The following is a 6,174-nucleotide window of genomic DNA, read 5'->3' as shown; positions in this document are numbered from 1 at the left end:
TACGGGAGCTTTTCTTTTGCAACAGGTGAGCACAAGGGGCTGTGATGCCGCATGTGCACAGAGGCAGTGGATAACACAGTTGGGCCTTTTAGAGGTAATGGCTATGGATATTCAAGCTCCCATCTTCAAGCACGAGGGTGAAGAGATGCACTTCTGCATTCTTATATTTAATGCCTGTTGTTTATACACCGTGAAATACAAAATATGTAATCCATTTGTGTTTCTGTTGAAAGATATAAGCATGTAACTTTCAAACTTCTCTTTATTTGTGCGTGGGCTCCCTTTCTATCTTTCACTTAGGTCTCCAGACTTGGAAGATTGGTCGTGTGTGTGGTATCAAAATTAAATGGAAAGACTGGCAAATATGCCAAAGCTGGAAATTAGGAATCAGTTGTGTCTATGATATCCTCATGTTTATGTCTCTTACTTTAAATTAGTTGGCAAACTCCCAGAATGTTTGAGGTTTGTTCAAAAGTAATACAGCTGGGTCAAAGACTGTAGCCACAGACATGACATATATGTAAGCCATAGTTGTTCTAGCAAAAAATACTGGTAAACTAATTTAAAAATATTAAATGCTTTATTCAGTTGTTACTTTTAGTAGTTTGATCTCACATAGGCTGCTTTGACTGTAGATGTGAATTCCACCAGTAGTAACCATGCCTTTTGTCTGTTCCAGGTATAGCAAAGAACCTGCTTTGTTGCAGGTCCATCAGACTAATGAAAAAAATAGCTATTTTAGAGACTCATGTTTTTGACTACCTGTTCAAAGACTGGATTTCTGAATAAGCAAGCGCTTTGAGCTCCATTTAAGTGAATGAACAGCCACTCCTGAGATTGATTCGGATTCCTCTTTCTCCTTCCTGAACTTTTAAGGCTGTTCAGATATATTTTTATAAAAATAAAACCAAACACTCTTTTGACTCCTGTGCTATGCATATTTGCTGTTGACTAGTGTCTTCTAGAAATTAGAACTGTTTCTTTGGGCTTGTCTTAACTGAAGGCTTGTTGCAGTAATAAATACCTTTGTAGATACTAGCTGATGGTTGTCCCTTAAAATGCAGTAGTTCATTATTTTGTAATTGCTAGTTTGGATGTTGCTGGAATGTTTATTCTGGGATACAGATATTTGTAATTTACTCTGGCATGTCTAGCCGGATCCCCAGGGTGAATTGCAATTTTTTTTAGTTTGGAAAAAACAGTTTGGGATTGCCTAGCTGACTTTGACAGTTATATTTATGGCAGCATAATTGGTTCAGTCATCTTGAGTTTAAAATATAGTGTAACGTGACAAATGTATTTAACATATGCTTAGAAAATGGTATGGGGGAGGTAACTGAAGAAACACATTGTCATCCTTTGGGACTAAGATACTAATGCAAATCTTGAGGTGGTGGGTTGTGTTGGTTGCTGGGGGTTTTCATTAGTTTTCGTTTGTTTTTGGTTTTTTTTTTTTTTTTTCTCTTCCGTGTCGCCTAAAACTCTGTAACAGCCAGTTATACTACAGTTACCTTGGCTGTCTTTCTGGAATACTTTTTGTAACTGCCTATTCTGAAAGGAGGTGGCCAAGTTCCACCACTAGTGTTAGGGTAGGACAGAGAAGCCTGATAACTGCTGAGGATGAGAGCAGGAGGTTCGTGGTGGTGGGCTCAAGTAATCAAAGCGGAGCTTTGCCCCACCTCGGGGCTGTCGGCTGTGCTAAAAAAACTGTACTTCACAAAAGTTGACAAGCACTGTCCTGCTTGTGGGGAAGAGAATCTTAGCTACAACTTTTCTTCAAGTTGAAGAATAGAAGTCCATGTTTATCACGGTATCTCTGTGATTACGTAAGTTTTCCTCCAACAATAACACTTGCACTACAGCCACGGTTGGGAAAATGAGCCTATGGAGGAATCTAATGCCTCGTGGTCAGCGTGAGCAAATCCCAGAAGACAGGATGGGTTGTTCTGCCACTGAGGTCAGTGTGCTGAAAGAGCTGGTTTCCTATCTCGCTTCCTTTGCGGGATTTGTGCCCATAGCAACACCCATTGGCGGCTGTGAGATTGCAGTGCCACTGCTGCCCAGCCCTCTGCAGTAACACTTCTCTCGGCATACTGACCTAGAATAGTGCCCTAGATCTGTTTCAGAGGATTTCTTTAATTTTCCCCTTCTAGCTTTTCAGAAACCCCCTCAGGATGTTAAATTGGTTGGTAGTTGCAGTATGATAAATTGGCTGCTAATTAGTTTTTTCTAGAAACATCAGTTCTTACCTTTTAGGTTTTTTTTCTACCCTGCACTTGTCCTGACACTTTACTTTCTCTGACACATCAGAATGTTAATTAATCTTCTTAATTCATCTTTGTGTAAATACAGGTCCTGTAGTCTACTGTGTTGTTTCCTATTAATTTTTGGCTTTGTACAACTGTAAACTAGCCAGTTCATTGACTATCAGCAGTTGCAAACATTTGTGGTATCCCTCTATCACCATTTTTTTGGTTTTGCTTTTGTTGTGACAAATCACAACACTGAGGTTTTCATGCACAGTAATTAGAATCAAGTAACTTCGTACTGAAGTCCTTAACTGTCAAATATGAAATGCTGGTTGTCTTTTTTTGGCCTGTGCCTAGGTAAGAGACGTAAATAATGCTCTAAAATAGGAAAGGTTGCTGATGGCTTGTCAGAAAGGGCACTCACTTTTGAAATGGTGCGTGTAATCCAGAAATCATAGCAAACTCCTACTTGTTTAATAGCTTACATGAAATGATTCTTCTGGTCTTAGTCCCATTCTCTGAGGACCAATGACCACATCTTAAAAAAACCCGAACATTAACACTTGCTGATGTCCTTTGAATAACGAATTCTGAGAAGCAAATAACCAAATGCTTTTTTCAGCATCTCTGAATCCAGCACCTCTCCTTTCTTTTAAGATTTAAAGTTCTTTGTAGTTTCCTTTATGCCAACAGTTAAACTTCTGTCTGGTTAAATATCAAAATTGAGCTGGATGAGAGCTGCTAGGCTTGTGTTATCATTAATGGGTGTCACATCAGTATGACAGTGTGCCTTAGTGTTCTTTAGGTTATGGCAGACTCATCTTGTGTTTCAGCTGCACTTGCCTGGTGAGGGTTACCTGTATGCTATCATTTTCTGAATGTACTGTCCTGGAGCTATCTCTGATTTGGCGGGACCATTTGCGATCTCGGAACTCTATCCTGAAAAGGATCTGTTCTGCTCTTGTTGGGACTGAGTGTTAAGTTACCTGTCTAGGTATATAATGTTATATTAGAAGGGTATTAAAAATATTTAAGAATATGTATGTTTCCAAAAGATTTCTCTATCTAATTGTCCCATTCCTTATGGATAAACAGTTTCTACATTTCCTCCCTGCCTCAGTTTCCTAACTCCTCCGTTACTTGCTTTCTTTTGCTTACACTGGAGTCCTTGAAAGGCTCCTTCTTTTGTTTCCCCCTACCTCACATTGCATCAACTTTAAATTGTTGACACACTCCCTTTGTCCTCCTCCAAGGAGTTCCCTGGTACGGGAATAAGCTCCTGTCTTTCTCTCTCCTGCAGAACCTTTCTGCGACTTCCTCAGATTCCTCAAGTCTTCTCTTCTTCCAAATCTCTCCACCTCCGTCTACCCGAGACCAAGATTTGCAAGAATCTGCATTGCTAATTGATGAAAAATGATTCTGTCTTGGAGTTTTTTCCCTTTACAACAAATTTGGTCTGGTTTCCACAAATAGAAGTCATTAAAGTTTAATGATCCTTGATTCCCATTCCCCACCCAAACGGCAGTTGGCTGACACACATCACCAACTTCTTAGCAATGGAGAAAGAACTCCTGATACAACCTGGCCATGGATAGACAGATACTCTTTAAGTGTTGCACTTGACTTACTGAATGTTTAAAGCTTTATTAAACAACGTTAGAAAGTTCTGTTCTGGCACCCTAAGGAAGATTTGGGTTTGGAAGATTCCCTTACATACAGCTACCTTGATTACAAAGCAGACATCTGAAAATATGACTGTATATTGACAATAAAGGTGAGTCTAGTACTGTGACTCTTAAACTGTAGAGAACAAACCACAAATTTTTAAGACCCAGTCGCTGTATTATATCCAGTATAATTTTCCCTTCCGTAACCATTTTTGGTTTTCCTTTTTGTGTCAAAGCCTTGCAGGCGTACAGTGCTTAAGTCTGAAATGTTGTTTTTGAAAAGATTGTAAAGAAATAAGAGAAGCAATATCCATTTTAGTTAAAAAAGTAAAAGCTGCTTGACAGGAGTTAGCTAGATTATTTCCTGGGTATAATAATCTAGAATAAGATTAACACGCTATGTTGAGTGCAGTGTTGCTGCAGTAGCATCTTGCTTTTAACTGATCATATCATGAGTGCAGTGCTCTATTTCCAGGGTGAAATCTGAAACATTGAGCTGGAAACAAAACCTCTAGATACAACGACTGTCTATCAGAATTCAGATTTAAGAATGTGGTTTGGGAGCCGCATACAGGAGTTAAATGAAGAATTTTATCCTCAAGTGTTGGCCTTCCCTTGGACAAAACAAAACTGTTTTGAAGTTCTAATGTCCTAAATGTCCAAGTTAACTCATTGAATATAGGGAAGAGACAATTTTCACTTAGTTATTTAATTTCCTAAGTGTTAAGCATATTAAGTACTGAAAGTCATGATTACAGTTTGTAATGTAAGGAAGCCAGGCACTTTGCAGACCTTTTTTGTTCTTGGGTAATTTTTTCTCTGTTTTATCAATAAACATAATTTTCAGGATGTGCTGAACCTTAAGATAAATGCGGTTAAATAAATTTTACTAACAGATGTTGCTCACAAAGAAATAACTCTGGTATTTTCCTCTTTACCTTGCACAAGTACATAATTTAATTGAAATTTGTTCTAAAATACTTCTGTGTAAAAGTTAAATTCTCCATTAAGTCTGAGTTCTGAGAATATAATTTTTTTAAAAGAAGTTTATAAATGTATGTATATTTTGAACTAGGATTTCTATATAATGTATTCAATCTCTTTAATACCTTCTAATCATAGCATTTAAGATAGCACTGAGCAGCTGTAAATCACTACTTAAGAAAAAATAAATACCGAAAGAATTCTAGATCAATTAGAAATGGTCTAAAAGCAAATGGCTTGTCATTTAAGACTTATTTTTAAAGGTGTGTACATAAATATTCCTCTGTTTGCAGAGACGGTGGATCGTTTTGTAGTTGAGGCTTGGTCAAAATTGTGGTGGGGGCGGGGAAAGATGTGTCAACTTAGCAAGGAAGGTGATTTGCATGCTATTACCCCTTAGTCTTTGCTCTCTGTCAAATTTTGTTAAGCTTGCTGTGACCTACTTTAGAGTCTTATGATGAGATTAAGAATTCCAGTGAATTCTATGTTGCAGGCTATGGTAGTTGTAGCACTTAAGTTTACATTACCACTTCTACCTTTCTGGGAATAAAACACAGTTTCTCATTGTAAGCCTTTGATTAAGCTCTTGATTCAGTTTCCTCTACTGATTCTTGTTTTTTCTTTGTTTGTTTGTTGGGGTTTTTTTGATTGTGGGTTGTTGTTGGGGTTTTTTGTTTGTTTGTTTTGGTTGGTTGGTTTTGAGATTGTTTGGGTTTTATTATTTAAGAGAATAGTGTCTTGTTTTAGTGACTTTATGTTTCTAAGTTGTATCAGGCAAAATATTGCAGCTGTAGGTTCACACTGTCCATTCTGTCAGTCAGCTTTATGTTATGAATTCCAGGGTGAACCCAACTGGAAACACTTGTCCTGCGCCAAAATTTTTTAAGTCCTTGCCAGAGTGTTGTTTTTGTCACCACGGCTATGACAAAGTCTGGTAGTGTCTTTGCTTTTCCCATCTCGGTTATACTAGAAAAGCAAACCCCACATATGTGAACCAAAGGCAATCTGACATTTGGGTATTCATGGCTGTATGGCATGATGTAGTGGCTTGCAGAGATACCAAGTGACTCTGAGATATGAAAATTAAGATTAGATACCTTTTTATACTAAGTAGGCATGAGTGAGTTAGTCTGCTGAAAAATGGGTATATTAGCAGCTATTCTGCCACTTGTGCTGCTCCTTCAAGCTACTTCACTAGAAATCAGCATAGGTAATTCTATGTGGGCCCTGTGTTGTAATTTATGAATAATCCATAGTTTTGAAAAGCATAAATT

Source organism: Charadrius vociferus, unplaced genomic scaffold (genome assembly GCF_000708025.1).
Source record: "Charadrius vociferus isolate BGI_N301 unplaced genomic scaffold, ASM70802v2 scaffold52, whole genome shotgun sequence".
In the NCBI taxonomy this organism is placed as follows: Eukaryota; Metazoa; Chordata; class Aves; order Charadriiformes; family Charadriidae; genus Charadrius; species Charadrius vociferus.
Note: the sequence above shows the minus strand (reverse complement) of the source record.